Source organism: Microcebus murinus, chromosome 9 (genome assembly GCF_040939455.1).
Source record: "Microcebus murinus isolate Inina chromosome 9, M.murinus_Inina_mat1.0, whole genome shotgun sequence".
Lineage (NCBI taxonomy): Eukaryota > Metazoa > Chordata > Mammalia > Primates > Cheirogaleidae > Microcebus > Microcebus murinus.
The window spans coordinates 41,525,292-41,541,967 of NC_134112.1; the positions used below are offsets into that span (position 1 = coordinate 41,525,292).

Sequence of the window (16,676 nt, forward strand, 5' to 3'; positions counted from 1 at the left end):
CCCTTAAATATAAACTGACCCAGTCTTGCCATTTCCCTAGCCCAGATAATGTCTACAAAGTCTGTCTCTGCTTTTCCAAATCCTAGGTATGCTTTCAGGCTCTGCTGAATTCTCAGCTTCCCTGTGAAATCTTATATCACTGGAGTCCAAAGGGATCTTGCCCACTTCAGAATGCTTACGAGGCAAACTGCCTAGGATATTACTTGGCATTTCCTGTATGTGTCCTTGCTAGTTGCTATTCCATCCCATAGGCTTATATCTTATCTTCAACTAGACCCTAGGGCCCATGAGGGCAAGAAATCTATTTGGAATATTTTTGTATTCCCCATCTTGCATACTTTATTGCTTTACTCAAATATATACTTGAGAATTTACTTCAAATATATACCATGAGTATTGACTGATCGCCTGATTTTCATGGGAACTAACATATCACAAGTTATAAGAAAATTTGATATATCTTGTTTAATTTCTTAAATTAATCTCTTGCAAATGGTGGTTTACCAAAAGACATGCACTAGGATGGTCATAGCAGCCCTCCTCCCTTGCAAGCCCCAAACTGGACACTACTTAAATATCTATCAATAATAGAATGGATAATAAACTGAAGTCTATTTGCAGCAATGAAAATAAATGACCTGCTACTCTAACCAGCTGAAACCTATCTCATAACAGCTTCAGCCCAAAGAAAAAAAAAAACAAAAAAACTTCCCTCCCTAATCCCCAATCTCATACAGAATAAAACTCCCAAGTCTTTACCAAGGCCTACCAGCCTCTTCCCAATCTGCCACCAGGCTTATCCCCAACTAGTTTGCCTTCTCTTGTCCCCAGTTCCACTGCCTCCTTGGGAGTGCACACCCAGCCTGCTCCTGCCGCAGGCCCTTTGCTTCCCATTCCCTCTGCCCAGGAGCTGCGTCTCCTCCCAGACATACACGGGACTCCCTCCCTTACCTCCTTCCAACTGCTGGCCCAGATGCCACCTTTACAGCAAGGCCTTTTCTTATTTAAAACTGCTGCTAGAAATGCTGTCCCCTGCTTGCCTCCATTCTGCACTCCCTCCCTATCCCCCTTCTCTTGCTTTTCTGCATCTCTATAGCCTTTGTTATGTGCTATGCAATTTATTCTGATTATCATCCCTCAGAAACTCAAGGAGCTTTTGTCTCTCATGTTCACAGCTGTATCCTAAATGCCCAGATCAATGCCTAGTGCTCAGTAAATATTTGTTGAGTGAATGAAAGCAGATATAAGATTTTTGCCCACATGGAGCCTTTATTCTAATGGTTACAAATGGCTGATAAATTCTTTGTATGATTTTCTATGGGGAATGGGGAACGATTTTCTACGTGAGAAATAACAATTTTGGAAAACTTTTCATTGAAGCATAAAATATACCAAGAAAAGGCTACATCATAGTGTATAGCTTGTTAAATTTTCACAAACTGAACACATATCACCAAGTTAAGAAACAAAAAAGACCAGCCCTCCTGGTGTTCTTTTCCAGTCACAATCAATTCCCTGCCCCCTCAATCACCATCCTGACTTCTAAGCATAGATTTACTTTTATCTGGCTTTTTTTTTTTTTTTTTGTATCTGAAATGAATGCAATCATACAGTATGTACTCTTCTGCTTCTGGCTTTTGTCACTCAACATTATGTGTATGAGATTCATCCATATTGCACGATGGATGAAAAAAATCTTGAACAAATTGTTAGGTAGGAGATATATTCTGATGCCCTAAAAGAATCACTCTAATTGCTGTGTTGATAGCAGACAGTGAGGGTGGGTGGCCGGTGAAGGAAGCAGGAAGATGGCTGGCAACAAGAAGACTGTGATGTAGATTAGGGTTGGGATAGTCAAGGTGAGATGAAATGGTTGGAGTGTGGATAGACTTTGAGGGTAAAACCAATAGGGTTTGTTGATGGAGCAGATGGTGGTGTTTGAGAACAAGAGTGCACTCAAGGATGAAGGCAGAGTTCTTGGCCTGAGCAGGGAGAAGGACGGGATCCCCACTTACAGGGATGGGGCAAGTGCGGGGGAGCAGGTTTGGGAAAGAAGATCAGGAGTTCAGTTTTAGAAGTCTGAGGTGCCTCTCAGAATTAAGTGGAGCCATTAGTAGGCAGGGGCATATAATTTGGGTCTGGAGCTGGGTGAGATCTGGTGGAGAAAGTGGAGAAAAACATGAGAAGAGACTTTTTTTTCCTAGGCGTTATGATATATATATATAAAGAAGGAGATATGGGTCAGTAGTTGAAAAGGGATATGTTGTTAAAAGAAGTTTCTTTTGATTTTCTTTTTTCTTAAGTTGGGAGACATAATGGCAGTTCATAACAAAAAGCTCATAAGAAAAATCCGTGGAGAATCTGTAGAGAAGGAACTACTCTCTTCACAAAGCATCTGTAACCCCTAGAATAGGGGCCCTTAAGAAATTTTTTATTTTTTTATTGATTTTTTTTTTAGTGAATGACCTCAGATTAATAAAGTTACCAGGCACATGCCTATCAAGAATGGTTTTATAATTTCATGTGACAATAATACCAGAGTACTGTGTTAAGACTGCAACTAACAAATATATCCACATTCTGTTATGACAAAGCTTATTATAAAAATCCATGTCTGCAGTACACAGATCCTGTCTTCTGAAACTTAACTGGGACTTATACAATGCTAGGTATCAGCCTCTTTAAGGGGCTTTCCTATACACTGTATAGAAAAGTGAAAAGGTATACCATAAAACCCCCAAATTGCACATACATCAGGGCTTTGACTACTTGTGAGCAGCAAAAGAAGGTGGTTAAGAGCATAGATTATAGAACCACATTGCTTGGGTACAAATCCCATGTCTCCTGTTTATTAAGCAAATGGCCTTGAGCAAGTTATTTAACTTCTCTGTGCCTCAGTTTCCTTAGGTGTATTATGAAATTAATAGCTATGTATTTCATAGGATTATGAGAATTCAATGAAATAATGTTTGTAAGTAAGCAGAACAGTGCTTAATAAGACTTTAGGAATGTCAGATCCCACTTGGCTTTAGATAAAGTCTAGAGTCCATTCATCTCTTTTGGTTTTGATGTTTACTGGTAGTTCAGATAATCTCTTGCCTTCCCAGTTAATCTCATTTGCAAATGTTCCCTAGATCTGTTAGTCTCATCCCATACTCAAACTTTCTTCTCTTTTTTGCTGTGTACGGAATGTTCTCTAGTTGCATTAGCAAAATCTCACCTTCTCCACTAAAGAGGAGATACAGGCATGCCTTATTTTATTGCACTTTGCTTTACTGTGATTCACAGATATTGTGTGGTGGTAGTGTTTTTTTGTGTGTGTTTTTTTTTTTTTTAACAAATGGAAGGTTTGTGGCAATCCTGTGTCCAGAAATTTTATTGGTACCATTTGTCCAATAGCATGTGCTCATTTCATGTCTCTGTGTCATATTTTCATAATTCTTCCAATATTTTTCATTATTTTAACTGCTCCTGTGATCTGCGATCGGTGATCTTTGATGTTATGACAAAGTTAGCTGGTAAATGTGTGTGTTCTGACTGCTCCACTGATTGGCCTTTCCCCTGTCTCTCTGCCTCTTTTTGAGCCTCTGTGAGAGACAACAATATCGAAATTAGGCCAATTAATAACCCTACAATGGCCTTCAGGTATTCAAGTAAAAAGAAGAGTTGCATGTCTCTCACTTTAAATCAAAAGCTAGAAATGATTAAGCTTAGTGAGAAAGGCATGTTGAAAGACAAGACAGGCCAAAAGCTAGGTCTCTTGCAGTCAAACAGCCAGGTTGTGAATGCAAAGGAAAAGTTCTTGAAGGAAAGTAAAAGTGTTACTCCAGGGAACACAGGAATGATAAAAAAGTGAAACAGCCTTATTGCTGATATGGAAAAAGTTCGAGAGGTCTGGATAGAAGATCAAACCAGCCACAAGATTCCCTTAAGCCAAAACCTAATCCAGAGCAAGGCCCTAATTCTTTTCAATTTTATGAAGACAGAGAGAGGTGATGAAACTGCAGAAGAAAAGTTTGAAGCTAGTAGAGGTTTAAGGAAAGAAGCTGCCTCCATAACATAAAAGTGCCAGGTGAAGCAGCAAGTGCTGTTGTAGGAGTTGTTGTAAGTTATCCAGGAGATCTAGCTAAGAACTAGTGAAAGTGACTACACTAAACAACATATTTGCAATGTAGATGAGACAGCCTTATATTGTAAGAAGATGCCATCTAGGACTTTCCTTGCTAAAGAGAAATCAATGCCTGGCTTTAAAGCTTCAAAGGACAGGCTGACTCTCTTGTAATGGATTAATGCACCTGGTGATTTTAAGTTGAAGCCAATGCTCATTTACCTTTCTGAAAATCCTAGGACCCTTAAGAATTATGCTAAACTCTACTCTGCCTGTGCTCTATAAATGGAATAATAAAGCCTGGATGACAACGCTTTTGTTTACAGCATGGTTTGCTAAATATTGTAAGCCCACTGTTGAGACCTACTACTCAGGAAAAAAAGAAAAGATTCCTTTCAAAATATGACTGTTCATTGACAATGCACCTAGTCACACAAGAGTTCTGATGGAGATGAACAAGGAGATTAATGTTATTTTCATGCTGCTAACACACCATCCATTCTGTAGCCTGTGGATACAGGAGTAATTTCATCATCCAAGTCTTATTATTTAAGAAATACATTTCCCAAGGCTATAGCTGGCATAGGCAGTGATTCCTATGATGGATCTGGGCAAAGTAAACTGAAAACCCTCTAGAAGGGATTCACCGTTGTAAATGCCATTAAGAATATTCGTGATTCATGAGAGGTCAAAATATCAACATTAATAGGAGTTTGGAAAAACTTAATTCCAATCCTCGTAGATGACTTTGAGGGGTTCAAGACCTCAGTGGGGGCCGGGCGCGGTGGCTCACGCCTGTAATCCTAGCTCTCTGGGAGGCCGAGGCGGGCGGATTGCTCGAGCTCAGGAGTTCGAAACCAGCCTGAGCGAGACCCCGTCTCTACTATAAATAGAAAGAAATTAATTGGCCAACTAATATATATATAAAATTAGCCGGGCATGGTGACGCATGCCTGTAGTCCCAGCTACTCGGGAGGCTGAGGCAGAAGGATTGCTTGAGGCCAGGAGTTTGAGGTTGCTGTGAGCTAGGCTGATGCCACGGCACTCACTCTAGCCTGGGCAACAAAGCGAGACTCTGTCTCAAAAAAAAAAAAAAAAAAAAAAAAAAAGACCTCAGTGGGAGAAGAAATTTATATATGTTGTAGAAATACCAGAGAACCAGAATTAGAGCCTAATGATTTGATATGTTGCAATCTCATGATCAAACTTGAATAGATAAGGAGTTGCTTCTGATGGATGAGCAAAGAAAGTAGTTTCTTGAGATTGAATCTACTCCTAGTGAAGATGCTGTGAACGTTGTTTAAATGGCAACAAAGGATTTAGAATATTCCATAAGCTTAATTGTGTTAAAGCAGTCATATGGTTTGAGAGGACTGACTCCAATTTTGAAAGAAGTTCTATTGTGGGCAACATGCTATCAAACAGTATCATATGCTGCAGAGAAATCTTTTGTGGAAGGAAGAATGAATTGATGTGGTAAACTTCATTGCTGTTTTATTTAAGAAATTGCCACAGCTGTCCTGGCTTTCAGCAATCACCACCTTTATTAGTTAGCAGCCATCAACATCAAGGTAAGACCAGCCACTAGCAAAAAAAATATGACTTGCTGAAGGCTCAGATGATCATTAACATTTTTTAGCAGTAAAGTATTCAGATGGTCCAAATTTTATCAGACCTACAAAGAAGAATTGAAACCCATACTGCAGAAATTATTTCATCAGATCGAGAAGGAAAGAACCTCCCCAACTCATTCTAAGAAACCAGTATCACACTGATACCAAAGCCAGGAAGGGACACAATAAAAAAAGAAAACTATAGACCAATATCCTTTATGAATATACATGCAAAATTCCTTAATAAAATTCTAGCAAACTGAAATCAGCACATCCAAAAAATAATACACCATGACCAAGTGGGCTTCATCCCTGTGATGCAAGGACAGTTCAACATACATAAATCCATAAATGTGATTCACCACATAAACAGAAGCAAAAACAAAGATCATATGATCGTCCCAATAGATGCAGAAAAAGCATTTGACAAAATTCAGTACCCATGTATGATACAAACTCATAACAAAGTAGGCATAGATGGAATATACCTCAAAATGATAAAAGCCATATATGACAAACCTACAGCCAAAATCATACTGAATGGGGAAAAGTTGAAAGTATTCCCACTTATAACTGGAATAAGACAAAGAAGCCCACTGGCACTACTTCTATGCAACATGGTGCTGGAAGTCCTAGCCAGATCAATCAGGCAAGAGAAGGAAATTAAGGGTATCCAAATAGGGAAAGAGGAGGTCAAACTCTTGCTCTTTGCTGATGATACACTCTTATATTTAGAAAACTCCAAAGATTCTGCCAAGAGATTCCTAGAATTGATACATAAATTCAGCAAAATCTCAGGTTACAAAATCAAAGTACACAATTCAGTAGCATTCCCATACACCAACAACAGTCAACCTGAGGATCCAATCAAAAACTCAATACCTTTCACAACAGCTACAAAGAAAACAAATACCTAGGAATATATTTAACCAAGGAGATGAAAGATCTCTACATAGGGAACTACAAATCACTGAGGAAGGAAATTGTAGATGATGTAAACAAATGGAAAAACATACTATGCTCATGGATCAGCAGAATCAACACTGCTAAAATGTCGATACTACCCAAAGTGATTTATAGATTCAATGCAATCCCCATAAAAATACCAATGTCATTTTTTGCAGATCTAGAAAAATAATTCTACACTTTGTTTGGAACCAGAAAAGAGCCCAAATAGCCAAAGCAACCTTAAGCAAAAGGAACAAATCTGGACGCATCACTTTACAGAGTTTAAGCTATACTACAAGGCCATAGTAACCAAAACAGCATGTTACTGGCAAAAAAAGAGACATAGACCAATGGAACAGAACAGACAACTCAGATACAAACCATCCACATATTGCTATTTGATTTTTGACAAAGTAGACAGCAATATACACTGGGGAAAAGAATCACTATTCAATAAATAGTGCTGGAAATATTATATAGCCACATGTAGAAGATTGAAACAGGAGCCATATCTCTCACCCCTCACAAAACTTAAGATAACAGACTTAAATCTGAGATATGAAATCAGAAGAATTCTAGAGGAAAGTGTTAAAAAACCCTTCTAGATATCAGCCTAGGCAAAGAACTTAGGAAGAAGGCCCCCCCAAGGGCAATCACTGCAAGAACAAATGTAAATAAATGAGACTTAATTAAATTAAAAAGCTTCTGCATAGCCAAGGAAACAGAGTAAATAGACAACCTACAAAATGAGAGAAAACATTCACATGCTCCACATCTGATAAAGGCCTAATAACCAGAATCTACAAAGTACTCAAGAAAATCAGCAAGAAAAAACCAACAACCCTGTTAAAAAGTGGACAAAAAACATGAACAGAAGCTTTTCAAGAAAGATGACAAATCGCCAATAAATATATGGAAAAAATGCTCAATGTCACTAACCATCGGAGAAATGCAAATCAAAACCACAATGAGATATCACCTAAGCCCAGTGAGAATGGCTTTTATTAAAAAGTCCCAAAACAACCGATGCTCGTGTTGATGTGGAGAGAAAGGAACACTTAAACACTATTGGTGAGACTGCCAACTAGTGCAACCTCTGTAGAAAATAATTGCAGATTCCTCAAAGAACTAAAAGTAGACCTATTTGATCCAGCAATCCCATTACTGGGAATTTATCCAAAGGAAAAAAGTCATTTTTTCAAAAAGACACTTGCACTGGAATGTTTGTTACAGCACAATTCACAATTGGAAAGATGTGGAATTAACCCAAGGGCCCATCAATATCAATTCATGAGTGGTATAAGAAAATGTGGTATATATACACCATGGAGTCAAGCCATAAAAAAATGAATTAATATCTTTTACAACAATCTGGATGGAACTGGAGACCATCCTCCAAAGTGAAGTATCACAAAAGTGGAAAAACAAACACCACATGTACTCACTATTAAATTGGAACTAACTGATCAGCACTCATGTGCACAGATAGAAGTACAACTCAATGGAAATCATGAAGGTGGGAGGCGGAAAGAGGGTAAGGGTGGAATCATACCTAACAGGTACAATGTACACTATCTGGGTGATGGGCCACTTTTTAAAAGTGAAAACAGAAAATGTTAACTAATATATATTGTATATATATATATATATTTTTAGACATAATGCTAATATATACTATAGACTACAGTAGAGTGTAAACATAATTTTTATATGCACTAAGAAAACAATCTATGTGACTTGCTTTATTGCAATATTCACTTCATTGTGCTAGTCTAGAACTGAACCTGTGATATTTGCAAGGTATGCTTGTGTGTTACCCATAGCACTTTGCTTTCTAAACACACAACTTCTAAAGCTTAATTAGTCAGCAGCAATGTTTATTCCCTTGTTCATGCTTTTATTAATCCTCTTTCCTTTCTTCTACAAATCATTATTATCTGTCAGAATATAATTCTTTGAGGACAAGACTATATCAAGCAATAGTCTTGTACAATAAAAGAATTGAGACATGGGGTTTCTTTATCAACATCTCCTGATAAAACTGCCATCTGACCTAAAGGGGATTGCTTCATCCATCTGAGCCTTAGCCCCACTATTATGTGAAACGAGCAGGGAAAGACAAAAGATGAATATGATGATGAAGAAGATAGCAATTAGCATATATTGAACACTGTGTTCCATTCTCTAAGCTGTTTAAATGTATTCACTCATTTAAGTCTTACAACAGCCTTGTAAGGGGCATATGACTAATTGTTCCATGTTAAAGACAACAGGACACTGAGATACAGAAAGGTTAAGCAAGTTGTCCTAGGATAAGCTATAGTGTCAGTGGTAAAAGTGAGAAGCAAATCCAAGGATGTTTAATGCTCTATATTCTAAGATCCTGCACATTTCAGACTTGCTTTGGATAGACAGACTAAATGAACAAAGCCTCAAAAATTTAGAGTACAGTATTAGAAAATATGACAGTTAATAGAGTAGCATATCTTGGCTAAATTTGGAAGGAAAAAAAGACTCTAATATCTTTTACCTTTAGGAAGAAAAGACTGATAAAATCATTAAGGTGACAGATCTTACAAACAGACTGGAGAAGGATGGAAAAGCCACTGTAATTTAAGATATATTTATCCCTAGAAATGAATCTACCAGCAGTCTGGATAAAACCATGGGAAAAACACCGTGGACAGTGAAACAAGATTGTCTGTGAGTTGATAATTATTGAAACAGATAGGAAAGTATGTGGGAATGCCCTACAGTATTCTTTCTACCTAAGTTTGAAAATTATTCATAATTAAAAGATTTAAGAAATTAATTTGGTTTAAAAAACACCATGGACAAAGTGTTCCACCAAACGCCTCCTTGTATGATGTGCATTTCAGCTGTGCTGTATGTACGACTCCAGCATCTCTCTCTTAACAGTTGGCTAGAGTGCAACATTACAGTCTCCAAGGAGGCTGGCTGCCCTCTTGGCAGCAGGGTGAGTGCCATGATGCAGCTGCTGTTGGCATGCTGAGAGCTGGAAAGGGAGAAATTAGAAGGCAAAACAAGAGTAAGTCACAAAGAAAATGTGAGTCAAAATTCAAGGACCCCACACCCACTAAACCTGATCACCAAGTCTCCATTCTGGCAGCCAATGGAAGCGGAGGGTGGGGGCTGAGAGTTGAAACAGGTGCATGAGTTCCCCTGCAAAAAGCAGCCCTCTCTCTTAGACACAAAGTCTTACAATTTTTTTTCATTTGCATAATAAAATGGGTCTTTAATGGGAAGAATTAGTATGTTAACCACAATGGGGCAAGAAGAAAAGATTCAATTAACCTTTTGGTTAATAGCCAAATTTTAGAAAATTACTTCAAATATTATGTTCATAAAGCATATTCGTTATTTTTGTCATTAAGCCTGTTCACAGAAATGCTGCTATAATGTTTCTGGGTATAGTTCCTTCATATAATCTAGCTTTAATACTTCTTTTTCAAATTGGTGTTTGCCCTTACTTGGTTTAAATATGAGAATACCATGCCAGAATTTTTTTTTAATCTTAAAGAGAAAATAAACTTCCTTAGGTATATCATTACAACAGATAACGTTTACAGTGAGCTGTTTTCATATGTTTGTGTAAAAATTATTTCTTGTTCATCAGTTAATCTGTTAAAAAATGGACTGGCCAAATTTATTTTTTCCTTATATTCCATTATCTTCCTTTCAAATAATTCAAAGAGGTTTATAGGTACTATTACTCTCTTTCTTGCAGAGGGGCTGTAAAGATTCATGAAGTTCAAGCTTTAAAATCTAAGAGCTTAGGGAAAAACACACTCCAAGAATACAACACATATAACACTTTTCAGTAAAGGCTTCGAAAAATGAAGTCACTTTTCCAGAGCAACAGAAGGTTAGTGGCATCCTTGTGAACCTCACTCTTGGGTGTTTGAAAGCAAGAAAATTCAGGTTTAAGAACAGGCAACTACATTCTTCCTGGCACAAAAGCCCAGTAACCACCATGAAATCTATTAGGAGGTGCCAACTTTGCAAACACTAACAACTGGAGACCTCATGTACTTAGCCATACCCAACTAAATAATGAATATTTTATTAATATGAAAATCATCTACATCTGGCATCTTTTAAAACCTCCTGCTTTTCTTCTGCAACCCATCCCCCAGATAGAGATAAAATAGTGTCCTATAAAAGCAAAATATTGATGCATTAAAATGTAGAAACCAGCCTTAACCAAAACAGCAATAGAACCTATTAAAAGAACATGAAACCAGGTATAAAACACCCTTCTAACACATTCAACTTGCATGCAAAGAAGATAGCTATATTAAGCATATTTCTAGGAAACGAATTATAGAAGAGGTGATATCAAGCTCTGGCTGTCTATGCCTTTAAGTTCTAATGTCTATAAATAAAAGACATGCTTCTTTGAATAATAGCCTGAACAGGCAACCCTGTCACTTTATCTCCCCAGATAACTATCCATTCTATTCTGGCTTCAGCTGGTATCTGCTTGCATTACATCAGCTTCTTGATGGTGGGGTGAGGTGGAGGGGCAAATCTGAGTTAGACGCATCAGGGGACAGAGGTTACGAGAAGGTGATATAAGCTATGGCGCAGTTAAGGCAGTACTCAAGCTTTTTATTTTTTCTAAGAAGCTGCTTGCTAATAAATGTCTGGCTCGCTATTTAAAAACCAGGAGATTGGTCTGTTAGACCTACATAAGTCCTAAGCAATAGTCTCCTTTTCACTTGGGAGAAATTATCTTGCAAAGGCAGAGACTGTTTCCTATTGTCTCAAAGTTCACAGTCCCAGAATGGCACCTGCACATGGTAAGTGCTCATTAAATATTTTTGAATGGCACTGAATCTGGTTCCCTTGTTTCTCAGATGCACTAGGCACCCATACTTGATTTTAAAATTGAGGGGTTAGGCCAAAGAAACAAACAAAAGCCCAGAACACTTTGTCACGGATATGCAATTAGGTGGGAGAAGCTGAATTCACAGAATATCTCTGTTTTCCATGTGGCCCCATGTTAGTTTACCCCAGAAGCGAGGGCTCCCAGTTCAAGGGTGCTATATTTGAGTAGCAAACTAAGAGGCTAGGTTAGAAAGTAGGTATTTTCTCTACTCCCTTTCCTTTTCCAGTCTCTGACATCATGTCAGTTTACATTCTGGCTCATGATTTTTTTTTTTTCTTTCAGTATTTGTTCCCTTTTCTGTTCTTTTTCCTTCAGTATTTCTACTTGTGCTTCCTGCTTCTCCCATCTTTCTTTAGAAAAAGAGAAAAAATGTTCTCCTGACTTCCTCTTTCCAGAACTCCAGCTGAATGTATACAAGTGAAGAAGGGGAAGTAAGCAGGCTGTCACTTGCTTCTGTATCTGTTCCATGTATTCTTGGAAAAGTGGCTCGTCTGGAGCCGGAAAATCTTCTGTACTAGCCAACTAGAGTGGGGGTGCAATGGAAAGAGGAAAGAGAAGCATTTCAGGAAGGAACCAGGCAAGAAACAGTGCAGCCAACGTGGGATCTTGTTTAATACTGGTTTTGAAAATACAAAAGGCTGTTTCAGTGACTTTTTAAAAAGCAGTTTAAAAGTTGGTTTATAGAAATTCCTGATCTCTACCCTAGGCTGCCCAGACAGCTCACATTTTCTCCATTGCCCCCCCCCCTTTTGATTTGCAGCATATATTTCACCTCCTTCTCTCCTCTAGCCCTACATGGCCACTCTCCTCCTCAATGCAGCAGGTGGGCCAGCTTCCTACTTCAGAGAAAGCAGGAACCACCAGCTGAGAGTCTCCTCAGTCTGCCCCACCCAAAACACCTGCCTACCCATCCCCCGACCCAAAGCCCACCAGAGCTGCAGACCTGTACCAACCCCACTCTTCAAGGACGTGGCTTCATCAATTAGGATGTTTCTCCTAATTGCTAATCTTTCCTATAAGGCATTAAACAATTCTATTCAAGTCTGTATTGTCTGCTGGCATATGCCCTGCTTAATTGCCACACTGCCTTTCTACATTTTGTTCAGAGCCAGGCGGAGACCACTGTTGACATTCGCTGTCTGCCGTTCACCCCTCACCTACCGCGGTCTACCTTCTGTCTCTGCCTCTCTACTGACTGTGCTTTCACCAGGGTTACTAGTAATCACTCTCTTGCTAAATTCAGAAGTCTGAAAGTGCTAATCTTTGTCTGACCTCTTTGTAGCACTTAAGGCCAGTGACTTCCTCTCTGAGTTTTAGTTTATTGGCTCTTGTGCTGCTGTTTAAATTTGCTTTCTACCTGTTGAGCTGGTTATTCTTTTGCCATTTCTGAAATGATGGTGTTCTCTGAGGTTTCATTTCTGTTCTTTTAGTCTTTTTAATCTCAACATACTTCTTTGGATGTGCTTATTCATATCCATGGTGCCTACTGCCCTACTCCTCCAATCCTCCAAAAGTAGGTATGTTCAGAGATTTTTGCATGTGTGTTTGTGCATGTACACACCCACCCCACCCCCAAACTCAAACCCAGATTTCTCTCTAGTGCTTCTGACCCATATGTTCATTTCCTATTATATACTTCCTTTTGGATATTCTACAGGCCGTCTTAAACTCAACATGTTCTAAACCTGGCTCTTACCTCCTTTGCTTCCTTATTCTCACCCCAAACTTAATGTTCTTCCTGTATTTTTTGTATCAGTGAAGGGTAACTACATAGTTACCCAACATAGAAACCCACATTATCTTTGACTTTTCCCTCCCTCTCACTTCTTTCATACTGTAAATCATATGGATTCTGATGTTTAATATCTCCTCTAACTCAGGTCTCTTAATTCAGGCCACTATAGTCCTCTGCCTTAAATGCTGCAAGAGTTTCCCATTATAGCCTCACTCCCCTGCACTACACTCTCCCCATCATTTGTGGCATTGAAAACACATTCTATTCCTAGCTTAAAACTCCTCAGTGTCTGTGGGGAAAAGACCAAACTCCTTATCACAACACACAAGGCATGATCTAGTTTTGATTACCCCTCCAATTTCTTTTACTGTCATTCCCTAAAGTCTTTGCTGCATCCATGCCGAGCTATCTGCTGTTATCCACACGTGCCAGGCTCTCTCTTTAGCACTGAGCATTGGCTCAATTACTTTAGCCTAAATTAGGACATCCTTCTCTCCTCCTTCCTTCATCTCTCATCTTGCCTATTTCAACGTGTCCTTTCAGATGCATACACACCTATTTTAGAAAGACTTCACGAGCTAACTTTCCAAACCTGGGCCAAGTGCCCATCCCTGTGTTCCTGTAAGAGTCTGTGCAGACCTCTCTCACACAGACATATCACATTGGGTTAGATTCCCTGTCGGCCCCACAAAACTTATAGGCTCTTCAAAGCCAGGAGCCATAGCTTTCATCTCCATTTCCCTACCAATTAGCACATTGCATGGCTCATAATAATCAATACATGTTCATTGAATGAATCTCAATTTCTTCATAAACTTTATGGACAGATTTATTCAGAATAAGCTAGGGATTATGTTGGTCCTCAATTGCTGCATGTTTGTTTTGCTAACAAGATTTTTACCAAATCTGTTTTTCACATTATCTACCAATCTACCAGCATGGTGAACTATGGATGGTATTAAATACAGATATGACTCAAGCTGGTTTGCAACCCCAGCTACATGTATTTCCTAAAGAATGAGATGGGCTGTTTATGGACTTGCCAAATGAACAACTTTGCAATTATGTCTCCCCAGGAAGCTGAATGAGGTCCTGATACAATGTAGATGAAACTATTTTTACAAACAGACCCACCTTCTCACTGAGGGGGTTAGAAGCTAGCCTCATCTGTTCCAAATTCTCCATAATCAACCTGTTTTACACAGCTCTTCTCTCTCTAGAACCAGTGTTTCTCCCCAGCTATGAGGGGCTACAGTGCAGCCTGTGCTTGGGGACAGGGGTATAGGGGACAGAACCAGCATCAGGATGGCAGGGCTAAGTAAGCACTGTCAAGGAAGGAAAGCCTCAGATGTGTGCTGCACAGGAGGGCAGAAAAGGGGACAGGGAGGTAAATTCCATTTATTCTATTCCTGTTCACCTCTGTTAGAGGGAAAAGCCTCTTATCTACTTCTCTGGTTTCCATAAAGAGGGATTTTTCTATGAGCAGCTCTGGCCTCCTGTTTCATCCCTTATTCCTCTCTAAGGGGGCAGATGGAGTTACCTGGTTGATGGGTCTGCACTGTTTTTACTCACAATACTTCTAACACCAAATGTGTGGGTTTTCCCCTCATGCTAATTCTCTGGACATCAACTGTGTCTTACAATTCAGTTCCAAAACTACCTGAAATTAGCACAGATCCCAGAAATTCAGTGCTCAGTTTCACAAGACCACTTCCATTTCAGGTGCCAATCACAAGTCCTAGACACCCTACTTTTGACCAACTGGCTAGAAAATTGGGGATTCCCATCACTCCCTCCTTGGGTTTGATAATTTGCTAGAACAGCTCACAAAACTCAAGAAAGCAGTTTATTTAATATTACCAGTTTATTAAAAAGTACACATCCATGAACAGTCAAATAGAAGAGATGCATAGGGCAAGATCAGGGAAAGGGTGTGGACCACCCATGCCCTTTCTGGGAGCCTCACCTTCCTAAATGCCTGGATGCGCATCAACCCAGAAACTCTCTGGACCCCATTGTTTAGGGATGAGGTTTCAATATGTAGGCATTAGAATCATTGGCCATTGATGAATCTCCAGCCCATCTCCCTTCCCCAGAGACTGTTTCCTATTTTCTCAAAGTTCACAGCACCCAGAACGGCACCTGCACATGGTAAGTGCTCATTAAATATTTTTGAATGGCACTGAATCTGGTTCGGGAATGGGGCCAAATGTTCCAGACCTTGCATCACATGGCTCCTCTGGCAAATGGTCCCCTACCTTGACACCCACCAAGAATCACCTCACTAGTATAGTAGGTCCTAGAATAATGTTTCATTCGATGTCATTTTGTTATAATGTTGACTGTCTATGTGGAGTTGGCATGTTCTCCCCATGTCCACGTGGCTTTTCTCCAGGTACATCCCAAAGATGTGCATGTTAGATGAACTTGTGTGTCCACATGGTCCCAGTATGAGTGTGTGTGTGATGGGATGGCATCCTGTCCAGGGCTGGCTCACCCTGCACTTTGAGCTGCCAGAAGAGGCTCTGGCTACCTCTGACCCTAAACTGGAATAACTGGGTAAATAATGATTTTACTTCCTTTTATTAATCTTTCTTATATGTATGTATAGCTCAAATTTATTTCAATGTTTCAATATTAGAAGTTGGGTGATTTTTTGTGACTAGAAATTTGCTGTAGGAAAGTAACTCATTTCTATTGATTAGCCTGTGGTAAAATTGGTTTCATTATCCCATTTCATTTAAAGTCACAATTTCTGAGAACCTACTGAGGATGTCCAGTGAGGACTTACTGTATAAATTTGGGAATGGTTGAAAGGGACTTGTTATGAATAACAGAAAATGTGCCTCTCGCCTGTCACTCATGAAATTCCAAGGGTTTTAGAAGTTCTACATCAGGAACCAGGGACAAAGACAAAATATATCTTTCTTATTATCACAGTGGGTGACAGTCACAGGTCCATGTCCTAGATGAGGAAGCTAAACCATCCAAGGTCCTATGGCCCAGAGATAGTCTCTTTCTCCTTCCCTACTTGGACTAGGGAAGAAAAGTGACCAGAGTGAGTGTCTGCCATGCTGATTTAACTTTCCCTATGGGTCTGGACGTGGGGCAGTTGGAGTGTGAAAGTCTATTTTAGCTATTACACTAAACTTCCTCCTCCAACCAAGGCTGTATCTGTCAAAAAGGGGCTATGTTGTTTTTCTGTCTGCTGGCTCTTTGGTCTTGTTTCTCTTATTTGCTTAGGATGCAGGTGAGGAAGACAGGTGCCTTTTATTAGGAGCTAAGACCTCCACCAATTTCTACTCACCAAAGCAACTCCATTTACATGAAAAAGGCATAGCAACCATACCAAAACAAAAC

At 39.3% G+C, this 16,676-nt stretch overlaps 1 protein-coding gene across 1 annotated transcript in view; it reads right to left on the minus strand.

Moving 5' to 3' along the window:
* The window catches only part of UMAD1 (UBAP1-MVB12-associated (UMA) domain containing 1), a 228,351-nt gene that overhangs the window by 3,016 nt on the left and 208,659 nt on the right, over positions 1-16,676 (minus strand). The window lies entirely within an intron of this gene.